The sequence below is a fragment of the Lynx canadensis genome, chromosome B2 (genome assembly GCF_007474595.2).
Source record: "Lynx canadensis isolate LIC74 chromosome B2, mLynCan4.pri.v2, whole genome shotgun sequence".
NCBI lineage: Eukaryota > Metazoa > Chordata > Mammalia > Carnivora > Felidae > Lynx > Lynx canadensis.
This window is the reverse complement of record NC_044307.1, coordinates 40,248,541-40,263,352: the sequence shown is the minus strand read 5'-3', so window position 1 is coordinate 40,263,352 and position 14,812 is coordinate 40,248,541. Positions and strand designations below refer to the sequence as shown.

Genomic DNA, 14,812 nt, shown 5'->3' with positions numbered 1-14,812 from the left:
TGGAGAGGGGCCTCCTCCCTGCTGACTCCTGCTCCCACCGTGCAGATTCGCACAGCAGTCCGAAGCCTTATGGGGCCGAGGGCATGGGAAGAGTTAAGAGAGGGAAGTGGTGCGTAGGTAAGGCTTGGGGGTGGTGGTGGGGGGAGGGCAGGAGGCGAGCAGGGGGCAGGTGCTGGGCCCGGTGGGGCGCCAGGCGGCAGGTGGGCCTGCCAGAGCCTCGGCTCCTTGACCTCTCTCTCCAGCGGCCACCCTCCGCCTTTCCCTCCAGGTTTGGTCGGGGCGCAGGTGTCAGGGTGGGCCGCAGGAGTTCGTCCGCCCGTGATGGCCAACCTCACGACCTTTGACATTCTCTCCTCGTCTGCCATGCACCTGCCCCGCTTGCAGAGAAAGGTGGCTGCGCTCTTGGGGCTGGTGCACTGGTGTGAGGGCCGGGAGGACAGATGCCGTTGGCGTGGGCCCCAGAGGTGGACTTTATGATGAAGCTTTCGATGGGTGGCTCGGGTTGGAGCTTAAGCGACTTTGGTCCAGGGCGGAGGTATGAGGCGTCTCACCTCCCCAGGAGGGAAGCTGGGGAGGCACAGGACGCGGTGGTTGGGAGATCACGAAAGGGGGAGAGAGGAGGGGTGTGCCCCTCCCCCATCCCGACAGGCACAAAATCCAGGGCACTTGGTTCCTCTCTCTCTGCCCCGCTGACGGCAGGGTGCTTCTTGCATTTGCGGACAGAAACAAAAGTTAGGCAAGCTGCTGTGCGAATCTGGAGCGTGAGACTGGGGTGGCCCTCCCACACCTGCGTGTGTGGCAGAGACGGGGCAGGGGCACGAAGCTTACTCCTCCGTAGGTAGTCACGGTGGAGTCGCCACTGAGGACATTTCACTTGTGGGGGGCGAGGCTGGCTGGCGGGGCATCTTCCAGTTGGAGGAGGGGTGGAGGGGCCAACTGGAGTGTCCCCGGGCAGGACAGAGGTGAAGCTGAGTTTGGGGTCTGGGGCGGCTGCCAGCACCGGGGAGGCCCTGGGGTGGGCAAGGGCTGGGACAGGACCCAGGCGAGGGAACCCCTGGTTTTGTGCCCCACTCGTGTCCCCAGAAGCCCAGCCTGGGGCACGGGCAGGGGAGGAGGGCCAGCGGGGTAGGTGCCTGTAGTGAGCCGAGGACGGTCTGTGGCTGTCCCGCGGCCTCTGTCTGCGCCGCCGGCCGCCCTGTCCTGCCTCCACCGGGTGTGAGTCAGACCGAAAGCAGAAGCTGCCAGACATTGCACAGGGTGAAGCGAGGCAGAACCAGCCGTGCTATTTTGGAACCTGGTTAATTCCCCTCCTGTCCCCCACCTCGCTTCTCTCAGGGCTCCCGCCCCCTCCTGGTCACTAGCACTTTGCCTCCCTCGAGGGGACAGTTGGGTTGGGACTTGACTTCCCCTGGCATGCGGGGTGGGGGTGCTTAATGTCCCTCCCCTTGCTGGACCCCCTTCCCGGCCAAGAGGTGCTGGCTTCTAGGAAGCCAGCCTTCTGGTGTTGGGGGACAGAGTGCCCCCTCCTGGCTGGAGCTCAGAGCCCTTGATCAGGACACCCTGGCGAGATGATGGTCTGTCCGCACGCACCCTCCCCCGCCCATCTTTCACCACCCTCAAGCCAACTGTCAGTTGCCTCTCCCTCTCTGGAGCTGTGATCTACAAGGCCTTCAGGGGACAGCCTCTCCCAGCAGGGACTCTTAGAGCGTCGGGAGGGATTTCCGGACCCAGAGTGGAGATATTTTGGGGCCAAGGGCCTTTCCAGAACCCATGACATCACATACCCTGCAGCAGCCCCAACTCATCCCCCTAATCTATGGGTCTTTCTTGGGCATCCTAGGCCTGCTTGAGGTTCTGGCCCCACGTTTTAGGCTTTCTTTGGAGCCCGCATGAGCCTGGGGGCCCCTGGCAGTCCAGTCTGCGGTGGCGAAAGAGGTCAGTAGGGTGTGTGTTTCTGAACTGAACGTGGAGGTGTAGAGGTGAGAGCCATTACCCACCTGTGGGCAGGGTGGACAGGGGTCCCGCCCCCACCTGAAGCTGTGCGGTGGGACAGAGGGTGGGCTTTGCGGTTGCCCTATGAGAGTGTGTGCGTCAGAAATGGGCATGGCCTCCACTGTGTGTTGCTGCCTCTGGGGGGACCCTGAAGTCCGAGCTTCACCCAGCAACCTGGAGTGGTAGATTTCATGCTTGGGCGGGGGGGTGGTCAGCAGGCACATTGCAGGTGACCAATTACTGCAGTTGACAGGGATGTGGGTCCTGGTCAACCTTAAGAGAGCAGGACTCAAGCTTCTCGTTGCTCAGATGGATTTGGGGCTTAGGCAGGTGAGAGCAAGGCTAAGGCAGTAAGGTCTCCTAGGCCGCCTGCAGGGGCTTCGGCACGCCCCTGCCTTCTATACAACACACAGCAATGAGTTAAATGCACAGCCAGCCTGGAGCCCAGAGCCCTGTGATCCTGCCTCCACCTTGGCTCCTGGCCCCGAGAATCAGGGCTGTGCGCTCAGGGTCACCGTGGGGCTCAAGAGAGCCCTGCTGTCCCTGCAAGTATGTCTTCCCGCCAGGGGCCTGCACCTCCTCACTGTCTCCACCCGTCACCCACTTTTATACTTGGAACCAGGTGACCAAGCCCCCAGAAGGCTGCAAATGACTTCCCCCATCAGATCTCCTAGAATGCTATGTGAAGAAGCAGATTCTGATTCAGTGAGTCCGGGCTGGCCTGAGAGAGCCTGCATTTCTAACCAGCTCCCAGGGGAGGTGATGCCTGGGGGTCCTGCTTTGAGTGGTGAGGCCTAATAAGGCCCTGTCCCATCTAAACTCCAGCCAGATTGGCACTGCTCACCTAGCTGGGGAACTAACACCTATGGGCCACCCCCTAGGTGCCAGGAGCATCACACACTTGAGCTCCTTGATCCCTCCTTCACCTACTCTGAGGGAGGTGGCATTATCACCATCCGGTGTTACAGATGGGGAAACTGAGGCTCTGGGAGATTAAGTTCCTGTCCCGGGGTCACACGGCTGGTGAGTGGCAAAGCCAGGCAGGGACTGAATGGGGGATAGTTCTGGAAGGACAAAAGCTGAATGAGGCTGGCATCCTGTCTCACCTGCCTACCCCAGGGCCCCCCTCCACGAATGGGTTTGCCATCACCTGCCTCCTCAGGCCCTTTCCAGACAGACTCCTCAAACGGGCATCTAGCACACTGCCATGGTCCATGCACTCACCAGCCTGGGCCAGAGGCTGGGTGTGCAGACTTCTAGACCCCTACCAGCTGTGTGAACTCAGGCAGATGGTCAGCCTCTCTGTGCCTCAGTTGCTCTCTCTCTAAAATGGGGGCTATATTGCTACTTCCTCACAGGTGGGTGGGCTTGCTTTGAGGATTAAATCAGAAATATATTTCAACTCAGAACAGTGCCTGGTGCATAGGAAGCGCTCAGTACAGATAATAATGAACTCCCGTTGCTTTGTACCTGGGAGACTAGAGGCCACCCTCTCTGTACATTCACGCCATGGCCACACTCGTAGGTGTTTTCCTTCCTTCTTTCCTTTCCCGTCCCCTCTGCCACTGTCTCACTGGACACTTCAGTTACAAAGAGATTGTTTCCAAAGTAATCAGAGGCCGATTCAGCTCTTGAAGAGGAAGCCGAACGGTGGTTCGTTTGTGGCATACAAGCCAAGCCACGGGGCATTGGAGAGGCTGGGGTGGGGCTGGGGCGGCAAGGATGCAGAGGAAGCCCCCCCAAGAGCAGGGGCCGGAGCCAGAGCTGGTGGGTCGGGCGTGCCGTGGACCCGGGCCTAGGGCAGGGAGGGCAGGGGTTCGGATTCGGATGGGAGGTGGGAGCCACTCCGTGTGCTCCCCGCACGCTGCCCCGCGCCTGCATCCTCTCCCACCCGGAGTCACAGAGCCTTGCTTGCCCGCGTTGAGGGCAGAGCGCTAGGGTGTGCGGGTGGGTGGGACTGCTGTCTCCTGAGCAGAAAGAAAAGCAGAGGCCGGACCCCCAAGGCTGCCGCAGGCCTGGAGAGGGAGTTCGTGTGTGTGCGGCAGCAGTGGGAGTGAGAGTGAGGAGCGGTACCTGGCTCTCCCGCTCCCGGCCCCGCAGGCTGGCTCCGTGGACACTTGGCCTTGGCTGTGTCCACGCTGCCCGGAGCCTCAGGGTGCCCAGACAGAGCAGGAAGGGGCCTGCCAGGGATTCCGTCCTGCCCTCTCATGGTATCAGCCAGGGTCCAAGGCCCAGCGAGGGGCAGGACCGGCCTGAGCTCACAGCTGGGCAGTGGGACAGCCAAATGCAGGTCTTCTCATCCCACTGTGCCCTTGGGAAGTGTCGGACGCTTTGGTTCAGGGCTGAAGGAGCCCTTTTGGAAGAGACTCATTCCCAGGCATCAAAACTGTCAGGTCTCCTCTTCCTTGCTGAGGGCTGACCTAGCACCCAACAGAAGGTCAGCTGGTCTTCCTTCAACAGGGAGAGGGAGGTGGGCTGGCTAGCGTGGGCAGGGGAGGTCAGGGGCTTGGGACCCTTGGCGTCCCAATCTTGAGTCCGTGCCCTAGACTTTCGGCCCCCTTTGGATCTGGGGGGCCCCTCCTGCCCCTGCTGCAGTCCAGGCCAGGCCTCTGTCCATGTAATCGTGTTTCTCTCCAGTCAGCTTGATATACTCTCCCCCTCCCCCCATTGCCTCCTCATGGCCCATGGTAACTGCCTCCGTGAGATCCAGATCTCCCAGCTTAGTCTCTTGAGCCCCTGGGAGTGGATCAGTCTTAGCTATTGAGCAAAGAGAGTTTTCTGCAGGCGGATGGGGTCTGGCCTGCATTTGGGGGCTTCTGGGAGGGGTGTGCAGGCCTCTCCGGGAACCCTTTGTAAGACCCACTGAGGGTAACTGCGGGCGGGGGCATGGGGCAGTGCTGGGAGTTTAGGGGGACAATAATCCACCTACGTGGACCTTCGCTATTGGCCCCTGGTTTCTTCCCCAGGAAAGAAACTGGTGGTGGTCATGCACCTCAGAGAGACCCGGGCTTGCATGCCCACCTCACCGTGTTCTCGCTATGTGACCTTGGACAAGTCACTTAACCTTTCTGAGTCTTGGTTTTCTTATCTGCCAGAGATGCTATTTGTCCTGTGAGATGTTTGTGAGGGACAAATAATCTGATGTGGGTCACATGCTTAGCTCAGTGCCCTGTCCAGAGTAGGGACTCAGGAGTGTTTGCTGAGTGAGAGAACAGGTGATAATTGAGCATGCCTTGGGTCACTGGGCAAGCAGCATTCTGGGGCCCTGAGTCTCGTTCTGGGAATTCCGATGGGTGGGATGGGGTAGAGGTTCAGAAGAAGAACGCTGACTTCTGGGGTGCACCTGTGTGGCTCACTCAGTTAAGCGTCTGACTTGGGCTCAGGTCATGGTCTTGAGGTTCACTGAGTTCTCTGCTAACAGCCTGGAGCCTGATTCAGATCCTCTCTCTCCCTCTCTCTCTGCCCCTCCCTGACTTGTGTGCACCTGCTCTCTCTTTCTCTTTCTCTCTGTCAAAAATAAATAAACATTTGGTGTGCATGCGTGGCTCAGTTGGTTAAGTGTCAGACTCTTGGTTTCGGCTCAGGTCATGATCTCGTGGTTTTGTGGTTTGAGCCCTACGTCGGGCTCTGCGCTGAACAGCATGGAGCCTGCTTGGGATTCTCTCTTCCTCTCTCTCTCTCTGTGCCCCTCCCCCACCTGCGCTGTCTCTGTCTCTCTCAAAATAAATATACTTAAAATAAACCAAAAAAAAAAAAAAAGAAAAAAAAAAGAAAGCTGATTTCTCTGGAAGCTTCTTTGTACCTGTGGAGACTGGTAGGTGGCCAGGAAACAATTGGAGAACAAAGCAGTGTAGCCACAGGCAGGATGTTCAAATGGACCAAGTGTCTGCCAGAGGAGATGGGGACAGGGGAGCCAGGGAAAGAGAGGAGAGAGACAGCTGCTCACTGAGGGGGCGGGGTGAGGGATATGACCATGTGTGTGTGCATGTGTGTGTGTGTGTGTGTGAGAGAGAGAGAAAGAGAGAGAGAGAGAGAGAGAGAGAGACAGGCAGACAGAGGGTCTGCATGTGTGGCTGGGCTGTATCTGTGCATAACACAAGGGCAGACCAGGACCTTTCTAGTTTCTTCTCTCCATGCTTCCCAGTTACTCGTCCCTCAGTGGCAGTCTTCCTGGGGCAGGCTTCATGCCAGGGTCCGGCTGGTGCCTTTGGGACAGGATTGGCGCCTCTCTGGTCTGGGATCGCCTTTGAAGGCTCTCCATTTGCAGCACAACTGCTGTGCCTTGCCCCGGGCCAACAGGCGGGCCAGCCAGGAGGCACCAGCTCCCACCCTTTCCTGTGGGATGTGCGCTGGGACGTGGGGCTGATGGGCCTGAGCTGCAGGCACGGGGCGGCCACTGAGCAGGCCAGGAGCTGTGGCTGCCCTTCATCTCCCCTCTCCTTCCTTTCCCTCCTCCCTTGCCTCCTGCCCCTATTCAGAGATTTAAAAACAAGCCCCTATTCCCCCCTCCCCCCACCAGCCCTGCAGCCTCCTGCGGTGGGTTCCCTAGAGGCAGGTTCTCTGCATGCCAGAGTCAAGTACATCCTGGGTTTGAGTTTGTGCCGCCACTCAGGTGCTCCGTGCAGACCACCCTTTTGGAGCTTTAGTTTCCTCCACTGTTTGTTCCCCATCTTTACTGATCACAAACAGAGGACTGGCCAGCCTGTGCCAAGGCTTGGCACTTGGCAGAGTGATTATGTTGCATGAGAGACAGGGAGAACCACATCGTACATAATAGTCTTTATGTCTGTCCAAGGCGGGGGAGGGGGGGCACTCAAGCCAGGGGATGGAGGTGAGACCAGACGTTCCCTCTAGGGGAGGGTCCTGGAGGGAGCTTTCCCGGGTGATGACAACGTTCTCCATTTTGGTCTAGATGGTGATTACACAGACATACACGCTTGTAAAAATGCATCAAGCCTTACACTTTAAACCTGTGCATTTTGCTGGGATAAAGGGGAAAAGGCCAAAACCTTAAGATAAAAATGTTAAAAGCGTGGACCGCCAACCTCATTCTTGCTTCTGGTACCAGATACCTTCTGATCAAACAGTGGACACTTACCCAGGGTGAGTGTGGTTTCCATTTTCTCTTTTTCAGTACTGGAGGAAGCAGGAGGGCCCCACTTTGGCCTCTCATGACATGTAGAGAACCACTGGGCCAGATTCAGACAAACCACCTGAATTATGAAGTATCTCCAGTGTGCTGGGCACCGTGCTAAGTGCTCTGTCTGCTCCTGGTCTCTTAAAACCTGGAATTAGGATCATTATTACCCACCTGTCTCTCCCATAGCACTGCGGTGAATTATGTGATATACAAGCTTTGGAAAAGAAAATCTTATAAAAGCTGGCCCAAGGCCTTCCCGCCCTAGTCCCATAGGGGTCTTGATATGTTGTGTGTGTGTGTGTATGTGTGTGTGTCCCTTTTCTCAAAAGAAACTTAAGAGGAGCAGTAAGAGAAGACAGTTCAGGGATGCCCTAGACAGGCATGGACAAAGGGACAGTGAACAGTGACAAAGCGGTGACATCTCTCCCCTGCCCATGTCTCCTCTGCCCTTGCCAGAGGTTTCTATACCCAGCATCCCAACTTAGATCCCAACTGTTCTGGGAGAGGTGGCTCCAGCTGGTAAGCCCCACTTGATTGACGGGAAGACTGAGGCTAGGCTGAGACACTGAGTCAGGCCCGAGGCGGGGACTCACATCCACGCCTTCGGATGCCAAGTTCTCACAGCATCTTGCGGGCAGGACTGCCGGCTCCTGGGAATCTTATGACATCCGCCCACCCCTAGTTCTCTTTGAGTCCAAGCCAGTTGATGACCCCCAGGCCCTGCAGGGACCCGTGACCACCTTGGTAATTTCCAATGGCCACGGCCCAAGGCACGGGGATCGTGGTGCACATCCTCATTCATCAGGCCTTCCTTTGCCACTGCCTCTGCCAGAGGGAGCTCAGAGAAGACAAAACAAACCCGGGGCCTGGAATCTTCCCCTCTCTTCCCTTCCCAAGGCTGAAAGGTTACGCAAGAGGTCATGGGGTCCTTCCCCCTGCCTCCGGGAGCCTCAGCACCTGCTCAGGAGGCCTTCCTTTAGTGGTTGGTTTGATTTCCCTCCAACTCCATGGGGCAGCTCCCGCCCAACTGCTAGTTTGTAACAGCCTGGATCAGAAGAAAGCTTCTTCCGACCACAGAGGCACAGAAAGTAATAAATGGCTTAAACAGGCATCCCGGCCTTTGGGCTCCCATTCTTTGTTGTTTCAGCCACCAGACATGTGTTTTTCTGGGAATACAGGAAATTATCTCTGCCCTTTGAGGAAGGGCAGAGTTTTCTCTGCTCGTGTTTGGGGATTCTAGACCATTCCATCGTCCCGGGCACCCTATAGCCCCTGGGCTGGGCAAAAGAGATCAGCTAGTGAAACCCTTTGATTGTAGGGGACTTCTTCAGTGGGAATCCCTAAAATAAAATGTGGCAACTCCTACCCCCAAGTCCAGGACAGAGGGGCCTAACTCAAAACCCCAGGGTCCAGCCTCCCCACTCATTAGCTCTGTGACCTTTGGCAAGTAACACAACCTCTCTGTGTCTGTTTCCTCATCTGTAAGTGGGAAGGGGTGGGGGCTGGGAGAGTACTGGTACTCAGGTCATGAAGTAATTGTGATAATGAAATAAAAGGTGCTTCGAACACACATCGTCTATAGTAAGTACACCATAGGCGTATTTCTAATTATTAGTATAAAATATTTTTTCCTGATTAGAAACACATACGTGTTCATTATAGAAAAAGAATAACATTCCAGAAAGTAAAAAGAAAATCACTCATGATTGCATCACCAAAAGAAGTCCATGATACTCTTATATATTTCCTCCCCAGAGGTTTTTCTACGCATATTTGTACATGGTGATGATCAGATTTTTAAAAAATGTTTATTCATTTTGAGACAGAGAGAGAGAGTAAGCAGGGGAGGGGCAGAGAGAGGGGGGACAGAGGATCTGAAGCAGGGTCTGTGCTGATAGCAGGGAGCCTGACGTGGGGCTTGAACTTGTGAACTGTGAGATCATGACCTGAGCTGAAGTCAGATGCTCAACTGACTGAGCCACCCAGGCGCCCCCAGATCAAATTTTATATACAACTTTGCATCCTACTTTTTGTCACCTGACATATCCCCATGTTACTCACTGCAAACAAAACAATCCACCAGGAAGAATACCACAGAATTTATTTGACCATCTGGTATCCTGACACAGGAGATGTGTCTTGCCTGCATTTGAACTTCATAGACATTGAAGGTGCCGTACGCATTTTTGTGGCTCCTTTTGTTTAACATGGTCTGCAAGAGGCGTCTGTGCCGTGTGTAGCAATAGTGGGCTCACCGTCATTCCCAAGTAGCATTCCAGTGGTGATGTACCGCAGCTCCCTTCTCCATTTCCCTGCTGATGGACATCTGGTGTTTTCCGGTAGTGCTGCTGAGAACGTTCTAGCGCGTGTCCTCCGGTGAACACATGGATGCTTTTCTGTTGGGCATTCACTTCAGAATGACGTTGCTGAGTCATGGGGTATATGCTTTCTGCTTCCTGCTCCAAGTTTTATTTTTATTTATCATTTAATGTTTTTATTTATTTTTGAGAGAGAGAGTGTGAGCAGGGGAGGGGCAGAGAGAGAGAGGGACAAAGGATCCGAAGCGGGCTCTGTGCTGACTGCAGTGAGTCCGACGTGAGGCTCGAACTCACAAACCGTGAGATCATGACCAGAGCCGAAGTCAGATGCTCAGCCGACCGAGCCCCCCGGGGGCCCCTTCCTGTTCCAAGGTTTCAAGGATCACCTGGAAGGCAGAAAAATCCCCAGGGAAGGTCAGGCCCCACAACTAACGGAGGGGTCCCGGCTCAGCCAAGAGCAATCTGAGGGGTACTGCGTGATCACGCTCCCTCTGAAGGCTCACGTCTGGGGCTGTAATGGGAAGTGAGCTGGACCCCGGGTCCTGGCCCTTCAGCTCCAACTGGCATGTGACTTCTGACCCACTGGTGGCCACTTGGCGTCCTCACCCAGGGTCCTCAGCTGGCCTAACAACCATCGCATTGAGGAGGGCAGGGCTCAGGCCAGGCTCTGGGTGGCACCGAGGGAACTGTACCTTTGCATGTGACTGGAAGCAGGTCGGGCTCCTCACAAACGCTGGAAGCTGCCTGCTTTCTTTGCCCCTTGTAGTAAAAGAATCACACAAGTGGCACACAGCCACCCTGTAAGACTTAAGTGCTTCAAAAGTAAGAATGAGAGTGGGGCACCTGGGTGGCTCAGTTGGTTAAGCGTCCGACTTCGGCTCAGGTCATGATCAAACGGTTCGTGGGTTCGAGCGCCGCGTCGGGCTCTATGCTGACAGCCTGGAGCCTTCTTCTGATTCTGTATCTCCCTCTCTCTGCCCCTCCCCTGCTCACGCTGTCTCTCTCTGTCTCTCAAAAACAAATAAATGTAACAACAACAAAAAAAGTAAGAATGAGAGACTAGAAAAAAATCCCTGTTTACCACTCCCTACCCCAAAGGTGACTGCTCTGAACATTTGTGGTGGGGGTGGGGGGGGCGTTGGGGGAGCCCAGAATAGAAGTTCAAGAGTGGTTGTGAACCAGGCAGCCTGGGTTATGTCCATCGTGCTGCTTAACAGCTGTGTAACCTTGGGCAAGTGATTTCACCTCTCTGTGCCTCGGTTTCCTCCCTGGAAGCTGGGGGGCAATGATAGTAGCTACCTCATAGGGTTGTTGTGAAGAATGGATGAGTTGACCTGCGAAAGCACATAGACCATCCCTGACCCAGGGCAGGCATTCAAGAAACCTTCTGATCCTTCTCTAATCTGTTCTGTATGTTTACCTACGTCCTGTCTAAACGGGCTCAGGCTGTGCATTTAATTCTGAGATTTCCTTTTTCAACTCAATGCTCTATCTTTGAGATCTTTTTTTTTTTTAAGTTTGTTTATTTATTTATTCATTGAGAGTGAGAGAGAGAGCACGAGCTGGGGAGGGACAGAGAGAGAGAGAGAGAGAGAGAGAGGGAGAGAGAAAATCCCAAGCAGGCTCCACACTGTCAGCACAGAGCCTGATGTGGGGCTCTGTCTCATGACCTGAGCTGAAACCAAGAGTCTGACACTCAACCCACTGAACCACCCAGGCGCCCCTGAGATCTTTCTATCTGAGGCTCTCCTGTGCTGGGATCCTCTGTCTCCTTGCCTGTCCCTCATGATTTTTCCCTGTCTCTGCCCTCCCCCTGTCCCCTTTCCTCAGGAAAGGTTCTGAACCTGTTCATACTAAGGTGTAAATGGCTGATGAGGGAGGCCCCCACATAGGCTTACATGAAACCAGCCCTGCCCTGACCAGAGACGTGCACGGCCTTTGAGGGGGAGCCCAGTGCCTGTCCGTTATCAGAGGCCTAAGGGCATGCTAGGGAGTTCCACGCACCCACGGTGTCTCCCTGAATCCTCACAATAACCCAAGTGGCAGGTGCCCTTATGGGCTTCATTTGGCTGAGGAGAAAACCAAGGCACAGAGAGGTTAAGTGGCTTTCCCAGTCACCCAGCCAGTATGGGCACAGCGGGTGGATGGGGGTTGCTTCAGCCGCATCTGTTGTACGGGGAAGCTCATTTTGGTCACACTAAGCTGGAACCCAGACTCAGCTTAGGTCAGGGGTAGTTACGTGGGAGGTTCTGGGCGAACAGGGGGAGGGGGGTGGTGGGGAAAGCCCGTGGGTTCTGAGGGCGCAGAGAGGGGCGGCTCTCATTGTCTTGGCTAAAACTTCAGTCCCTGCCACATTTTCTATAGGACTGGGGAGAGGCAGGAGTTCTCTGGGGCATTAGACCCCCCTGGTCCCCTCAGGAGGAGGGTGTTACTCGGGGGTGGGGGCAGGGGAGAAGATTCTTCAGGGAAGCACGTAGCCCTGGTGTCTGCAGACAGCAGGCACTCCAGGCCCCTGGTGTTACCGAATGCATGAATGGTGGACCCCTTCCCAGGCCTGGTGGATCTGGAGGTCGAATGGTGGGGAGGGTTCGGGGGTCATTTTTGGTTCTCCTGTGTCCCTACTCCCGGTTCTTCCCGGCCAGACCGGGCACCGGCGCGGGGTGGGGTTTGCTTATGAATGGCTTTGAGAGTGAGCAGGTGTGCTTGAGGGCTGGGCAGGGAGTGGTTAGCATGCCCAGGGGCTATATGGGCCACCTCTGTCTGCCCTCAGATCCCCTCAAGTCCCTCCCTTAGCCCTGTACCCGTCCCACCCAGGCCAGGCTCAGAGTCAGAGTGACCCAGGCAGGGTCAGGGGAGGAGGCTGGGACACGGAGGGAGGAAGCAGCCCTGTGACTGGGGTGACAGCTTTGACAACGGGGGTGGGGGAAGGGGAAGGCTCACTCTGCCCGTCTTCGAGCCACCCTCTGTCAGAGGACAGTGGACAGGCTAAGGCTACAAGCACCTTTCACCGCCCAGACGCCTCGCGGGTCACCATTCTCCGACATCCCCCTCCCAGGAGGCTCTTCCTGCCTCCATTTCACAAATGAGCAGACTGAGGCTGGCGCAGCCAGTGAGAGGCCGAGCCGGACTTAGCCCAGGTTCTCCTGTAGCAGAGCCAGCTCTGGCTCAGCCTGGGACGGGCACCCAGCCCTTTGTCGGAGCAACAAGGGGCTCGTTCTCCCCCAGTCCTCCCCGTGCCGGCTGGCACTGCCAGGCCCCGTGCCGCTCCCTCCGCCCCCCAGCAGGGACCAACTGAAGTCAGATTGTTCCCGAGGGGCAGGCTCCCCAGTGCTGTGTGGGTGAGCATGCAGGGGTGCAGGGCGTGCAGCTGCGGGCAGCGGGCCGGGCTGGGGTTGGAGCCCGGGAGGTCTGCAGGGCTGCAGTGCGGGGGGGGGGGGGTGGGGGGGGTGGGGGTGTGGGGGGGTGGGGTGGGGAGTTGGTGATGGGGAAGACAGGCTACCACTCTTTAGGAGCACGGGAAAGGGGTGGAGGCAGCAGCTGTATCCCCGCTGCAGGACAGAGAAAGGGGGGAGCGGCGGGGGGGGGGGGGGTGGTGACTGCTCTTTTCTCCTTGGGGACGGTCCTGTTGGGAGCTGGAGAGACACTTGGGGCTAAGGCAGCCCCTTCGCTAATTCCTGGCCGGGTGGCGGGGGTGGGGCAGAGAAGGGAGGAAGGAAGGTGAGTAAGGGTCCCTGAGTACGCAGAGCTCTGAGGCGGATGGCGTGGACCCACTCTGCAAGGAAGCATCCATGGTGGTAGAGGGAGCCCTGAGTTGGGGGTCATGTGGCTTGGGCTCCATTCCTGGCCCTGGGCCAACCAGACGTGCAACGGGGGCCAGGCTGCTTCCCAGCTCTGCACAGACACAGCAGTCCCCTCCGCCCCTGCCCATCCCCGACCCCTGCCCACACGGGCTGGGGAGCCAAATTGGTTGGGGTCCCATCTCTGTCTCTGTCAGACACGTAACTTCCCTGGGCCTCTAGTTTCTCCTTATCCGTAAAAGGAGAATAATAACCAAGGCTGCCTCATGGGGCTGTTTGAGGTTAAAGTGCCTGGAACAGCGCCCAGCGCCCAGGAAATGCTCAAATAGATGCAAATTATTATTATGTCCATGATCCAGTGATTTTCGCTGAATATTTGCCAGTACCTTCCACTAATGCCGACTGAGTTCATGTCTGGCATTAGGCTATGCTGCTTTCTTTTGCTACCCTCCCCTCTCAGAGCTCTGGGTCTCATTCTCAGGATGCTGGGGTGCAGCTCTGGCCTCTGGTCTACACTACAGCTGACACCTGCCAGGCCTCGTGTGATTATTCTTCACTCACCCACTCCGCCTACCAAGTGCCACGCACTGTGCAAGACACATTATCTTCATTTAACATGCCCCTCAATCTTCTGAAGTAGAAACTGTTTACAGATGAGGACGCGGAAGCTCAGAGAGGTTAAGTGACTTGCCCAAGGTCACACAGCGAAGCGGCAAAGCTGGGATTAAGCTCGCGTCTGCCCTGTTTGCTAATGCTCGCTCAACCAGAGGACATCGTACTGCCTCTTGCAAAGACCCTGGAGATGGGACCCTCCGCCAGAACCTTTATGGGAGTTGGGGATCCCTGGGGGCTTGCACCTTTCAGGGAGTGTTTTAGCGGGGCGGTGGGGCTTAGAAATCATTTGGTCCAACCTTTTCATTTTGTGCACAGGGAGACAGAGGCTGAGAGGAGAAGGGAGGTGCCAGGGTCCCTCGTGAGCTAGGGACAGAATGGGCCCAGCTACAGGACTCACTCTGTCTTTTCCTCCCTGCTTCTTCACCAGGCCTGGGGGCCTTAGCCCCCCATCCTACCGTGACCCCGTCAACGATCAGGGCCGACATGCTAGGTGAGGAAGCCCTCCCTGGACTCTTGCAGGCCCCGGGTTATAACATTCACTGGACCGCAGACTCCATGAGCTCAGGGACTACAGCTAGCTTGTCGCCGCACTGCCAGTGCCTGCTTCATAAATAGTAATCATTCCCTGCGCGCGTTGGTGGAACAACTACGTGTTCCAGGCCCTGGGCTAAAGGCTGAAGGCAGAGCAGTGAACAAGACAGGCAAAATGCCTGCCCTCAGGGGAGTTTGCATTCCTAGTGAGAGATAGACATTGAATGAAAGAACCAAGCAAAAATGCATAATATTAAGATGATGATAAGTGTTATGGAGTAACACAAAGAAGGAAGGGGCCATAGGGAATGGACGGGGGAGGAATTTGGCAGTTTCAAACAGGTTAGTCACGGAAGGTCTCTGTAAGGTCACATTCGAGCCTTGGAGGAGGTGAAGGAATGAGTGGTGTCTGGGGAGGG

At 56.3% G+C, this 14,812-nt stretch overlaps 1 protein-coding gene across 1 annotated transcript in view; it reads left to right on the top strand.

Moving 5' to 3' along the window:
• LOC116738098 (transcription factor EB-like) overlaps positions 1–14,812 on the top strand; it is a 49,790-nt gene that overhangs the window by 32,089 nt on the left and 2,889 nt on the right. The gene's annotated exons all lie outside the window — the stretch shown is intronic.